The sequence below is a fragment of the Arachis hypogaea genome, chromosome 20, assembly GCF_003086295.3.
Source record: "Arachis hypogaea cultivar Tifrunner chromosome 20, arahy.Tifrunner.gnm2.J5K5, whole genome shotgun sequence".
Taxonomy (NCBI): domain Eukaryota; kingdom Viridiplantae; phylum Streptophyta; class Magnoliopsida; order Fabales; family Fabaceae; genus Arachis; species Arachis hypogaea.
In genome coordinates this window covers 117,027,904-117,042,751 of record NC_092055.1, presented here as the reverse complement: position 1 = coordinate 117,042,751, position 14,848 = coordinate 117,027,904, and the positions used below count along the sequence as shown (strand labels likewise).

Here is a 14,848-nt window from a genome sequence, read left to right as displayed (position 1 = left end):
GGAAGTGTGTGGATGAATCTATCATCCTTGGCAGACCCTTCCTAGCCACAGCAAAAGTTGTGATTGATGTTGACAGAGGAGAATTGATCATTCAAGTGAATGAAGACTACCTTGTGTTTAAAGCTCAAAGATATCCCTCTGTAACCATGGAGAGGAAGCATGAAGAGCTTCTCTCAACACAGAGTTAGACAGAGCCCCCACAGTCAAACTCTAAGTTTGGTGTTGGGAGGCCATCATCATGCTCTCAGTATCTGTGAGGCTCCATGAGAGCCCACTGTCAAGCTATTGACATTAAAGAAGCGCTTGTTGGGAGGCAACCCAATTTTTACTTATCTATGTTAAATTTCTATTTTCTTTTGTTAATTTATGTTTTTTGTAGGTTGATGATCATGTGAAGTCACAAAAATAATTGAAAAAGCAAAAAAAAAAAAAAATAGAAGTAAAAACAGAACACCCTGGAGGAGAAACTTACTGGCGTTTAAACGCCAGTAAGGGTAACAAAATGGGCGTTAAACGCCCAGTCTGGCACCATTCTGGGCGTTTAACACCAGAAATGGGCACCAGACTGGTGTTTAACGCCAGGAATGGGTAAGAAGCTGGCATTAAACGCCAGAAATGGGCAGCAACCTGGCGTTTAACGCCAGGATTGGCAGAAAGGGGCATTTTTGCACGGCACTTGGTGCAGGGATGAGATATCCTTGACACCTCAGGATCTGTGGACCCAACAGGATCCCCACCCACCCCACCTCTCTCTTTCTTCTTCACCCATTCACCAATCACCTCAATACCTCTTCCCCAAAAACCCCTCACATATCAAATCCCACCATTCTCTTCACCACCAACATTCATCCTTCATAAAACCCCACCTACCTCACCATTCAAATTCAAACCACTTTCCCACCCAAACCCACCCATAATGGCCAAACCATAACCCCCTCTCCACTCCTATATAAACCCATCTTCACTCCTTCATTTTCACACAACATACACACTACTTCTCCCCCTTGGCCGAAACACTAAGCCCCATCCATCTCCTCTCTTTCTTCTTCTTCTACTCGCTTCTTTCTTCTTTTGCTCGAGGACGAGCAAACCTTCTAAGTTTGGTATGGTAAAAACTAAAACTTTTTTTGTTTTTTCATAACCATTAATGGCACCAAAGGCCGGAGAAACCTCTAGAAAGAGGAAAGGGAAGGCAAAAGCTTCCACATCCGAGTCATGGGAGATGGAGAGATTCCTCTCAAGGGTGCATCAAGACCACTTCTATGAAGTTGTGGCCAAGAAGAAAGTGATCCCCGAGGTCCCGTTCAAGCTCAAAAAGGGTGAATATCCGGAGATCCGACATGAGATTCGAAGAAGAGGTTGGGAAGTTCTCACCAACCCCATTCAACAAGTCGGAATCTTAATGGTTCAAGAGTTTTATGCCAATGCATGGATCACCAAGAACCATGATCAAAGTGTGAACCTGGACCCCAAGAATTGGCTTACAATGGTCCGAGGGAAATACTTAGATTTCAGTCCGGAAAATGTAAGGTTGGCATTCAAACTTGCCCATGATGCAAGGAGATGAACACCCATACACTAGAAGGGTCAACTTTGATCAAAGGTTGGACCAAGTCCTCATGGACATCTGTGAAGAGGGCGCCCAATGGAAAAGAGATGCAAGAGGGAAGCCGGTTCAAATAAGAAGGCATGACCTCAAGCCCGTGGCTAAGGGATGGTTGGAGTTCATCCAACGCTCAATCATTCCCACTAGCAACCGGTCTGAAGTTACTATAGACCGAGGCATCATGATCCATAGCATAATAATTGGAGAGGAAGTAGAAGTTCATGAGGTTATATCCCAAGAACTCTACAAGGTGGCGGATAAGTCTTCTACTTTGGCAAGGTTAGCCTTCCCTCATCTCATTTGTCACCTCTGCAATTCAGTTGGAATTGACATAGAGGGAGACATCCTCATGGATGAGGACAAGCCCATCACTAAGAAAAGGATGGAGCAAACAATAGATCCCACTCATGGACATGAGGAAATCCCTCACCATGAAATCCCTGAGATGCCTCAAGGGATCATCAACACCTCCCTAGGAGAATTAAGTTCCAACATGGGACAACTAAGGGTGGAGCACCAAGAACATTCTATCCTCCTTCATGAAATTAGAGAAGACCAAAGAGTCATGAGAGAGGAGCAACAAAGGCAAGGAAGAGACATTGAGGAGCCCAAGCACTCCATTAGATCTTCAAGAGGAAGAACAAGCCGCCATCACTAAGGTGGACCCGTTCTTTAATTTCCTTGTTCTTTATTTTCTGTTTTTCGAAAATTATGCTTTATGTTTATTTATATTTGTCTCTTTATTACATGATCATTAGTGTCTAAGTGTCTATGCCTTAAAGCTATGAAAATGAATCCATCACCTTTCTTAAATGAAAAATGTTTTTAATTGAAAAAGAAAAAGAAGTGCACGAATTTCAAATTTTAAAACAGTTTAGTTATTTTGATGTGGTGGCAATACTATTGTTTTTCTGAATGAATGCTTGAATAGTGCATAATTTTTTGAATTTGTTGATTCATGAATGTTAAAATTGTTGGCTCTTGAAAGAATGATGGAAAAGGAGAAATGTTATTTGATAATCTGAAAATTCATAAAATTGATTCTTGAAGCAAGAAAAAGCAGTGAAAAGCTTGCAGAAAAAATATATATATATGCGGAAAAAAATGCGAAAAAAAAGAAAAAAAAGAGAAAGAAAGAAAAAGAAAAAGCAAGCAGAAAAAGTCAATAGCCCTTTAAACCAAAAGGCAAGGGTAAAATAAAAAGGATCCAAGGCTTTGAGCATCAGTGAATAGGAGGGCCCACAGGAATAAATTCCTGGCCTAAGCGGCTAAACCAAGCTGTCCCTAACCATGTGCTTGTGGCGTGAAGGTGTCAAGTGAAAACTTGAGACTGAGCGGTTAAAGTCGTGGTCCAAAAGCAAAAAGAGTGTGCTTAAGAGCTCTGGACACCTCTAATTGGGGACTCTAGCAAAGCTGAGTCACAATTTGAAAAGATTCACCCAGTTATGTGTCTGTGGCATTTATGTATCCAGTGGTAATACTGGAAAACAAAATGCTTTGGGTCACGGCCAAGACTCATAAAGTAGTTGTGTTCAAGAATCAACATACTTAACTAGGAGAATCAATAACACTATCTGGATTCTGAGTTCCTATAGAAGCCAATCATTCTGAACTTCAAAGGATAAAGTGAGATGCCAAAACTGTTCAGAAGCAAAAAGCTAAAAGCCCCGCTCATCTAATTAATACTGATCTTCATAGATGTTTTTGGAATTCATTGTATATTATCTTCTTTTTTATCCTATTTTATTTTCAGTTGCTTGGGGACAAGCAATAATTTAAGTTTGGTGTTGTGATGAGCGGATAATTTATACGCTTTTTGGCATTGTTTTTATTATGTTTTATTAGTTTTTAAATAAAAATCATATTTCTATACTTTACTATGAGTTTGTGTGTTTTTTTGTGATTTCAGGTATTTTCTGGCTGAAATTGAGGGACCTGAGCAAAAATCTGATTCAGAGGCTGAAAAAGGACTGTAGATGCTGTTGGATTCTGACCTCCCTGCACTCGAAGTGGATTTTCTGAAGCTACAGAAGCCCAATTGGCGCGCTCTCAATTGCATTGGCAAGTAGACATCATGGGCTTTTCAGCAATATATAATAGTCCATACTTTGCCCGAGATTTGATGGTCCAAACAGGAATTCCAAGTCAGCTTAAGAATTCTGGCGTCAAAACGCCAGAACTAGCACAAAAGCTGGAGTTAAACGCCCAAACTGGCACAAAAGCTGGCGTTTAACTCCAAGAAAAGTCTCTACACATGGAAGCTTCAATGCTCAGCCCAAGCACACACCAAGTGGGCCCGGAAGAAGATTTTTGCATTGATTACCTATTTCTGTAACCCTAGGTTATTAGTTTTCTATAAATAGGACCTTTTGCTATTGTATTTTCATCTTGGTTCTTCAGGTTCCCTCTCTGGGGCCGAAGCCAATGACCACCATTATCACTTTTGTATTTTCAACAGTGGAGTTTCTACACACCATAGATTAAGGAGTGGAGCTCTGCTGTTCTTCATGAATTAATGCAAAGTACTATTGTTTTTCTATTCAATTCACGCCTACTTCTTCTCTAAGATATTCATTCGCACACAAAAACATGATGAATGTGATGATTATGTGACACTCATCACCATTCTCACCTATGAACGCGTGACTGACAACCACTTCCATTCTACATGCAAACAAGTTTGAATGTGTATCTCTTGGGTTTCTAATCTAAGATTGGAACCTTCGTGGTATAGGCTAGAATTATTGGCGGTCATTCCTGAGATCCGGAATGTCTAAACCTTGTCTGTGGTATTCTGAGTAGGATTTGGGAAGGGATGACTGTGACGAGCTTCAAACTCGCGAGTGTTGGGCGTGTGATAGACGCAAAAGGATCAATGGATCCTATTCCAACATGATCGAGAACCGACAGATGATTAGCCGTGCGGCGACAGCGTGCGTAGAATATTTTCACTGAGAGGACGGGAAGTAGCCATTGACAACGGTGATGCCCAACATAAAGCTTTCCATGGAAGGGAGCATGAATGATTGGAAGAAGGCAATGGGAAAGCAGAGGTTCAGGAGGAACAAAGCATCTTCATACGCTTATCTGAAATTCTCACCAATGAATTACATAAGTATCTCTATCTTTATTTTATGTTTTATTCATCTTTTAATTATCAATCCTCCATAACCATTTGAATCTGCCTGACTGAGATTTACAAGATGACCATAGCTTGCTTCAAGCCGACAGTCTCCGTGTGATCGACCCTTACTCACGTAAGGTATTACTTGGACGACCCAGTGCACTTGCTGGTTAGTTGTGCGGAATTGTGACAAAGTGTGATTCACGTTTGAGAGCTCCAAGTCCTTTGGCGCCATTGTTGATGATCACAATTTCGTGCACCAATTATACATCTCTTAGACGGCTAGTGTGGAATTTATAACCCACAAACTAACCAGCAAGTGCACCGGGTCGTACCAAGTAGTACCTCAAGTGAATGAGGGTCGATCCCACAAGGATTGATGGACTAAGCAACAATGGTTAAGTGATTTGCTTAGTTAGACAAACAGAAAAGAGTGTTTAGAGTTCAATTGTATCAAACAATAATTCAGAGAATCAGAAAACAAGTAGTAAATTGAGGTGAAATATATATGGAGAAAATAGTTAAGGTTTCAGAGGTATCTATCTTCCGGATTGAATTTTCTTACTAACTATTTTAATCATGCAAGATTCCATTCATGGCAAACTATATGTGACTAAACCCTAATTCCTTAGACCTTTTTAGTCTCCTCTAACCTTCATCAACCGCCAATTCCTTGGTCACTTAATTCTAATTAGAGGGTGAAGTTCAATTCTAGTTTATATGCCACAGAAACCCTAATTACCCAAATATAAGAGGATTATATGTCACGTATCCCGTTAAGTTCAGATAATTAGAAATTTAGGAGAAATTATTTTCAAGCTGTTGTTTAAGTAAAGAGCTTTTCCAAGTTATACAAGAACTCAATTAGAACAAGGGGCATACTTCTGTTCCACCCAAATTCATAAGATAAAGAACGAAAACAATTCTTGAAATAGAAAACAGTACATGAATTGAAATAGAAAAATAATAGTATCAATCCGTGCAATAGACAGAGCTTCTAACCTTAACAGTGGAGGTTTAGTTGCTCATGGTTTAGAGAGAAAACTAGGATTCTGTAAAACTGTAAAGTGCGGAATGAGGCAGAAGAAAAGAGATGAGCCGGAGCCCGAACGGCTGATTCTTTTCCCTTTTATATCTAATCCTAATTAATGTAAATTATAATTTCTAAAACTAAATAATATCTTTTCCTATTTTAAAATAAAAATTAAAGTTTAATTAGAATAAATGAAAGATCTCGCGTGGCTTGTGCATAGGCGTGGGGACCACTTCAAAACCTGAACTTGGCGCCTAACTTGAGGAGAGGCTGCGCCTTACTTGAAGTAGCCAGCAGGGAATGGCATGGAATGCTTGAGTGCTGCGCCTATCTTGAGGGGAGGCTACGCCTTACTTGAAGCCATCAAGACCAATGTTGCGTATTGTTATTGTGCCTTGCACCTAACTTGAGAAATCTCAAGTTAGGCAGAGCCTTGGCAGAGCTCCTTCAACGCATGTCTCTTGTTCTGGCGCTTCACTTGAGATTTCTCAAGTTAGGCACCACCTTGGCTTCCTTGGAGTTATGCATACTGTTTGATTTTGGCGCCTAACTTGAGAAACCTCAAGTTAGGCACCACCCTTGCTGACTTGGTGGAGAAGAAGTATGGACTATTATATATTGTTGGAAAGCTCTCTAGAAGTTAGCTTTCCAACGCCACTGGAATCACGTCCATTGGACCTCTGTAGCTCGAGTTTTCTAGGTTTGAGTGCAGAGAGGTCAGGGTTGACAGCATCATTCGCCTTCTTCTCTTTTTCTGCAGAAACTCCATCAAATCCAGCCGAATGCTACCTAAAATAAACAGAATTGCACACGACTCAAAGTAGCATCCATAGTGGCTAAAATATAATTAATTCTTGATTAAACTCAACAAATTGAATGCAAATTTACTAGGAAAAGATAGGAAAGATGCTCACACATCAACGGCTAATCCACGACTTTGTTGGGGACTTTTCAAGACACCAGTTCAGCCGAGGTATAGGGAGATTAGGGTCTTTTTGGTAAAGGCTAGAACCAAAGGCGCAGCATTCTCTAATCCGGAAGATTCGACCTTGTTTGTGGAAGAAATCATTCACAGTTGGAGGAGACAGTAAAACCGAATTGATCCAGAAGAATAAAGCATCTCCGAAGCCTTAACCATCTTCTTATCATTGCTTTCACCATCAATTGAGTAACGTTTTCTTTATTTTACTTTTATGCACTTTAAACAACCAACCAACTTTTCTATCCGCCTGACTAAGATCTACAAGATAACCATAGCACGCTTCAAATCACAATCCTTGTGGGATCGACCCTGGCTCACTCAGGTATTACTTTGACAACCCAGTGCACTTGCTGGTTCAGTTGTGCGAAGTTTAATTCTGCGCACCAAGTTTTTGGCGCCGTTGCCGGGGATTGTTTGAGTTTGGACAACTAAAGGATTGTCTTGTTGCTTAGATTAGGTATTGTTTTTAATTTTGTTTGAGTCTTTTAATTTTCTTTTTTGAAAAAATAAAAAAATTTTAAAATTTTTCAAAAAAACCTTTGTTTTCTTTATTAATCTTTATCTTTTGTTTGAGTCTTTTGTTTTTATTCTTGTTAAGTTCGAATTTCTTCAGTCTTTTTTCTAAAAATTTCCAAAAATAGTGTCTTTTGTTTGAATTTTGTGTCAATCTTTAAGTTTGGTGTTTTCTTGTGTCTTTTCTTTTAAAGTTTTCGAAATTGGTATCTTTGATTTTTAAAATTTTTAAGTTTGGTGTCCTTTGCATGTTCTTTACTTTCTTTGAATTCTTTAAGTTTTGTTCTTGGTGTTCTTCTTGATCTTCAAAGTGTTCTTGTTTTTCTTCTTATTTTGATCTTAAAATTTTTAAGTTTGGTGTCTCTTTGTGTTTTTCTTTGCAATTTTCGAATTCTAGGTGTCTTAGATCTAAAGTGTCTTTTTGTTTGTTTTTCTCTTTCTTCATTAAATTCAAAAATCAAAAAAATAAAATATCTTTTCTTATCTTTATCTCAATTTTCGAAAAAAGCAACAAATTTTTCAAATTTTAATTTCAAAATCATTATCTTATCTTATCTTAGTTTTAAATTTCAAATTCAAATCCTTTCAAAAATCATATCTTTTTCAAATTACTATCTTATCTTTTTATCCTATCTTATCTTATTTCAAATTCAAATTTTAAAATTCAATTTCAAAATCAAATCTTTTTCGAAAATCAAATTTCAAATCTTATCTTTTTCAAATCTTTTCAAATTCTTATCTTATCTTTTCTAATTTCAAATTTTAAATTCAAATCTTTTTCAAATCTTTTAAATTTCTATCTTATCTTTTCAAATTTAAATTTTAAATTCAAATCTTTTCTAATCTTCAATCTTATCTTATTTTCAAATCTTCCTTAATTACTTACTTGTTTTTTCTTTCTTCTTTTTCAAAACTTCCTAACTAATTCTTCTCTCTTCTAATTTTCGAAAATATCTTCTCTATTTCTCTCTCTTCTTTTTCGAAAATTCATCATTTAATTTTCAAATCTTTTTAGTTAATTAATTTTATTTTCGAATTTAATTAATAAATAAAAATAAAAACAAAAATATTTTCTCTTTTTACTTCTAATTTTCGAATTTCTATCCCTCTCTCTTTTCGAATCTTTTTCTCTCTTCTCTATCTTCATTCTTCTTTTCTTTCTTCTTCACATCTCAGAGGGAGTCCTCTGTTCTTGAACATAGAGCTCACATTCTTCTTCTTTCTTGTCTTCTTTTTCTTGTTTATGACCAGGGACAGAGATAAAGAACCTCTCTTTAATCTTGACCCTGAACCTGAAAAAACTCTAAGGAGGCATTTACAACAAGCTAAAGCACAATACTTCGAAAGAAACCTCTCAAAAAATTTCGAACAAGAAGCTGAAGACATGGCAGACAATGCTAATAATGGAGGAGATGCAAGAAAGGTTCTTGGTGACTACACCATACCTACCTCTGATTTCTATGGAAGAAGTATCTCCATACCTTCTACTAGAGCTAACAACTTTGAGCTTAAGCCTCAGTTAGTCTCTCTTTTGCAACAGAATTGTAAGTTCCATGAACTTCCACTGGAAGATCCACACCAATTCTTGTCAGAATTCTTACAAATCTATGACACTGTTAAGACCAATGGAGTAGATCCTGAGGTCTACAGACTTATGCTCTTTCCCTTTGCTGTTAGAGATAGAGCTAAAATATGGTTGGATTCTCAACCTAAAAAAAGTTTAGACTCTTGGGAGAAGCTGGTTAATACTTTCTTGGCCAAGTTCTTTCCTCCTCAAAAGATGAGCAAAATTAGAGTGGAAGTTCAAACCTTCAGACAAAGAAAAGGTGAATCCCTCTATGAAGCTTGGGAAAGATACAAGCAACTGATCAGGAGATGTCCTTCCGACATGCTCTCAGAATGGTCTATCCTAGGCATCTTCTATGATGGCTTGTCTGAGATGTCCAAAATATCATTGGACAGCTCTGTAGGTGGATCACTCTACTTGAAGAAAATGCCTGAAGAAGCAAGAAAACTTATTGAGATGGTTGTAAACAACCAATTCATGTACACCTCTGAGAGAAATCCTATGAACAATGGGGTCTCTCAGAAAAAAGGAGTTCTTGAAATTGATACTCTGAATGCCATATTGGCTCAGAACAAGATCTTGACCCAGTAGGTCAATATGATCTCTCAACATTTGACTGGAATGCAAGCTGCAGCTGGCAACACTCAAGAAGCTTCCTCTGAAGGAGAAGCTTATGATCCTGACCAACCCATGATGGAGGAGGTTGATGAGCGGATAATTTATACGCTTTTTGGCATTGTTTTTAGTATGTTTTTAGTAGAATCTAGTTACTTTTAGGGATGTTTTCATTAGTTTTTATGTTAAATTCACATTTCTGGACTTTACTATAAGTTTGTGTGTTTTTTTGTGATTTCAGGTATTTTCTGGCTGAAATTGAGGGACTTGAGCAAAAATCAGATTCAGAGGTTGAAGAAGGACTGCTGATGCTGTTGGATTCTGACCTCCCTGCACTCAAAGTAAATTTTCTGGAGCTACAGAACTCAAAATGGCGCGCTTCCAATTGAGTTGGAAAGTAGACATCCAGGGCTTTCCAGCAATATATAATAGTTCATACTTTGGCCGAGTTTAGACGACGTAAAAGGGCATTGAACGCCAGTTCTATGCTGCTGTTTGGAGTTAAACGCCAGAAACACGTCACAAACCAGAGTTGAACGCCAGAAATACGTTACAACCTAGTGTTCAACTCCAGAAAGAGCCTCTGCACGTGTAACATTCAAGCTCAGCCCAAGCACACACCAAGTGGGCCCCGGAAGTAGATTTATGCATCAATTACTTACTTCTGTAAACCCTAGTAACTAGTTTAGTATAAATAGGACTTTTTACTATTGTATTTGATATCCTGGATTGTATTTTTGATCCTGTGATCACGTTTTGGGGGCTGGCCATTTAGCCATGCCTGGATCTTTCACTTATGTATTTTCAAACGGTAGAGTTTCTACACTCCATAGATTAAGGTGTGGAGCTCTGCTGTTCCTCAAAGATTAATGCAATGTACTACTGTTTTTCTATTCAATTCAACTTATTCCGCTTCTAAGATATTCATTCGCACTTCAACCTGAATGTGATGAACGTGACAATCATCATCATTCCCTATGAATGCGTGCCTGACAACCACTTACGTTCTACCTTAGATTGAATGAATATCTCTTGGATCTCTTAATCAGAATCTTCGTGGTATAAGCTAGATTGATGGCGGCATTCGTGAGAGTCCGAAAAGTCTAAACCTTGTCTGTGGTATTACGAGTAGGACTCTGGGATTGAATGACTGTGACAAACTTCAAACTCGCGAGTGCTGGGCATAGTGACAGACGCAAAAGGAGGGTGAATCCTATTCCAGTATGATCGAGAACCTCTAGATGATTAGCCATGCAGTGACAGCACATCGGACCATTTTCACAGAGAGGATAGGATGCAACCATTGACAAGGGTGATGCCTCTAGACGATTAGCCATGCAGTGACAGCGCATCGGACCATTTTCCAGAGAGGATTAAAAGTAGCCATTGACAACGGTGATGTCCTTACATAAAGCCAGCCATGGAAAGGAGTAAGACTGATTGGATGAAGGCAGCAGGAAAGCAGAGATTCAGAGGAACGAAAGCATCTCTATACACTTATCTGAAATTCTCACTAATGATATACATAAGTGTTTCTATCCTTATTTTCTATCTATTTATTATTTATGTTCGAAAACTCCATAACTATTTTATATCCGCCTGACTGAGATTTACAAGGTGACCATAGCTTGCTTCATACCAACAATCTCCGTGGGATCGACCCTTACTCACGTAAGGTTTATTACTTGGACGACCCAGTGTACTTGCTGGTTAGTTGTATCGAAGTTGTGAATGAAAAATGATTTATTAAGACGTGCGTACAGAGTTTTTGGCACCGTTGCCTGAGATCACAATTTCGTGCACCAAGTTTTTGGCGCCGTTGCCGAGGATTGTTCGAGTTTGGACAACTGACGGTTCATCTTGTTGCTCAAATTAGGTAATTTTCTTTTTGTTTTCTTTTCAAATTTTTTTCAAAAATCTTTCAAAAATTTCTCCTTTATTTTCGAAAAAAAAATTTTAAAATAAAAATGTTTTCAAAAATATATTTTTCTTCAGAATTTTTAAGAATGAATTCTAGTGTTTCATGAAGCATGTTGAAGCCTGGCTGACTGTAAAGCCATGTCTAATTCTTCTGGATAGGGAATGTCAGGCGTGTCATGTCTGAGTTACATACTAAAGCTTGGCTGGCTATTAAGCCATGCATGACCCTTTGATTGGAGCTTTAGACTAAAGAGCATAAGATTCCTGGAATTCATATTAAAAATTTTGGAATCCTTATTTTTCTTTTTTTTCAAAATGATTTTCGAAAAAAAAATATATACAAAAATCCAAAAAAATAAAAAAATTCATAAAAATAAAAAATATTTCATGTTTCTTGTTTGAGTCTTGAGTCAAGTTGAAAGTTTGGTGTCAATTGCATATTCATCTTGCATTTTTCGAAAATTCATGCATTCATAGTGTTCTTCATGATCTTCAAGTTGTTCTTGGTAAGTCTTCTTGTTTGATCTTGATGTTTTCATGTTTTGTGTCTTTTCTTATTTTTCATGTGCATTTTTGCATCCATAGAGTCTAAATATGAAAGATTTCTAAGTTTGTGTCTTGCATGTTTTCTTTGCATTAAAAATTTTTCAAAAATAAGTTCTTGATGTTCATCTTGACATTCAAAGTGTTCTTGGTGTTCATCTTGACATTCATAGTGTTCTTGCATGCATTCATTGTTTTGATCCATAACTTTCATGCATTGAGTCATTTTTCATGTTTTTCTCTCTCATCATTAAAAATTCAAAAATCAAAAAATATCTTTCCCTTTTTTACTCATAAATTTCGAAAATTTGAGTTAACTTTTTCAAAAATTTTTAAAATTCAGTTGTTTTCATGAGTCAAATCAAATTTTCAATTTGAAAATCTTATCTTTTTCAAAATCCTTTTCAAAAATCAAATCTTTTTCATTTTTTATTTATTTTCGAAAATTATAAAAATATTTTTCAAAAATTTTTTTCTTAATTTTATCACATAATTTTCGAAAATAACATCATCAATTAATGTTTTGATTCAAAAATTTCAAGTTTGTTACTTACTTGTTAAGAAATATTCAAACTTTAAGTTCTAGAATCATATCTTGTGATTTCTTGTGAATCAAGTCATTAATTGTGATCCTAAAAATCAAATCTTTTTCAAAACTAATTTCAATCATATCTTTTCAAAAATATCTCTTTATCTTATCTTTTTCAAAATTTGATTTTAAAATATCCTTCTTATCTTCTTATCTTCTTATCTTTTCAAAATTGATTTTCAAATTTATTTCAACTAACTAACTAACTTTTTGTTTGTTTCTTATCTTTTTCAAAACTACCTAACCAACTCTCTCTCTCTAATTTTCGAAAATATCTTCCCTCTTTTTCAAAATTTCTTTTTAATTAACTAACTATTTTAATTTTTTATTTTAATTTTCGAAAAATTACTAACCTTTTTCAAAAACTATTTTCGAAAATCACTAACTCTTTCTCAAAAATAATTTTCAAAAATTCTCCTTCTCTCTCATCTCCTTCTATTTATTTGTTCATCTACTAACACTTCATCTCACCCAAATTCGAACCCCCTCTTCTATCTGTGTTCGAATTTTTTCTTCTTTTCTTATACTCACACAGGGACCTCTATACTGCGGTAAAAAGGACCCCTATTATTATTATTTTTCTGTCCCTCTTTTTCATATGAGCAGGAGTAAGGACAAGAACATTCTTGTTGAAGCAGATCCAGAATCTGAAAGGACTCTGAAGAGGAAACTAAGAGAAGCTAAATTACAACAATCCAGCAAGCACCTTTCAGAAATTTTCGAACAAGAAGAGGAGATAGCAGCCGAAAATAATAATAATGTAAGGAGGATGCTTGGTGACTTTACTGCACCTAATTCCAATTTACATGGAAGAAACATCTCCATTCCTGCCATTGGAGCAAACAATTTTGAGCTGAAACCTCAATTAGTTTCTCTGATGCAGCAAAACTGTAAGTTTCATAGACTTCCATCTGAAGATCCTTTTCAGTTCTTAACTGAATTCTTGCAGATATGTGATACTGTTAAGACTAATGGAGTAGATCCTGAAGTCTACAGGCTCATGCTTTTCCCTTTTGCTGTGAGAGACAGAGCTAGAATATGGTTGGACTCTCAACCTAAGAATAGCCTGAACTCTTGGGATAAGATGGTCAAGGCTTTCTTAGCCAAGTTCTTTCCTCCTCAAAAGCTGAGTAAGCTTAGAGTGGATGTTCAGACCTTCAGACAAAAAGAAGGTGAATCCCTCTATGAAGCTTGGGAGAGATACAAAGGACTGACCAAAAAGTGTCCTTCTGACATGCTTTCAGAATGGACCATCCTGGATATATTCTATGATGGTCTGTCTGAATTAGCTAAGATGTCATTGGATACTTCTGCAGGTGGATCTATTCACCTAAAGAAAATGCCTGCAGAAGCTCAAGAACTCATTGACATGGTTGCTAATAACCAGTTTATGTACACTTCTGAGAGGAATCCTGTGAGTAATGGGACGCCTCAGAAGAAGGGAGTTCTTGAAATTGATACTCTGAATGCCATATTGGCTCAGAATAAAATATTGACTCAGCAAGTCAATATGATTTCTCAGAGTCTGAATGGAATGCAAGCTGCATCCAACAGTACTCAAGAGGCATCTTCTGAAGAAGAAGCTTATGATCCTGAGAACCCTGCAATAGCAGAGGTAAATTACTTAGGTGAACCTTATGGAAACACCTATAATCCATCATGGAGAAATCATCCAAATCTCTCATGGAAGGATCAACAAAAGCCTCAACAAAGCTTTAATAATGGTGGAAGAAATAGGTTTAATAATAGTAAACCTTTTCCATCATCCACTCAGCAACAGACAGAGAACTCTGAACAAAATACCTCTAATTTAGCAAACTTAGTCTCTGATCTATCTAAGGCCACTGTAAGTTTCATGAATGAAACAAGTTCCTCCATTAGAAATTTGGAGGCACAAGTGGGCCAGCTGAGTAAAAGGATCACTGAAATCCCTCCTAGTACTCTCCCAAGCAATACAGAAGAAAATCCAAAAGGAGAGTGCAAGGCCATTGAATTGATCACCATGGCCGAACCTGTAAAGGAAGGAGAGGACGTGAATCCCAAGGAGGAAGACCTCCTGGGACGTCCAGTGATCAATAAGGAGCTTCCCTCTGAGGAACCAAAGGAATCTGAGGCTCACCTAGAGACCATAGAGATTCCATTAAACATCCTTATGCCATTCATGAGCTCTGATGAGTATTCCTCTTCTGAAGAGAATGAGGATGTTACTGAAGAGCAAGTTACCAAGTACCTTGGTGCAATCATGAAGCTGAATGCCAAATTATTTGGTATTGAGACTTGGGAAGATGAACCTCCCTTGTTTACTAATGAACTGAGTGATCTGGATCAACTGACATTGCCTCAGAAGAAACAGGAT

At 37.1% G+C, this 14,848-nt stretch overlaps 1 non-coding gene across 1 annotated transcript; it reads right to left on the bottom strand.

Annotated features, from left to right (window-relative positions):
* Positions 1-13,624: 13,624 nt before the first annotated feature.
* Positions 13,625-13,732, bottom strand: LOC112788755 (small nucleolar RNA R71). Its single transcript, XR_003196105.1, has one exon. It is a non-coding gene; the product is annotated as a small nucleolar RNA R71 (small nucleolar RNA).
* Between the last annotated feature and the right edge of the window lie 1,116 nt (positions 13,733-14,848).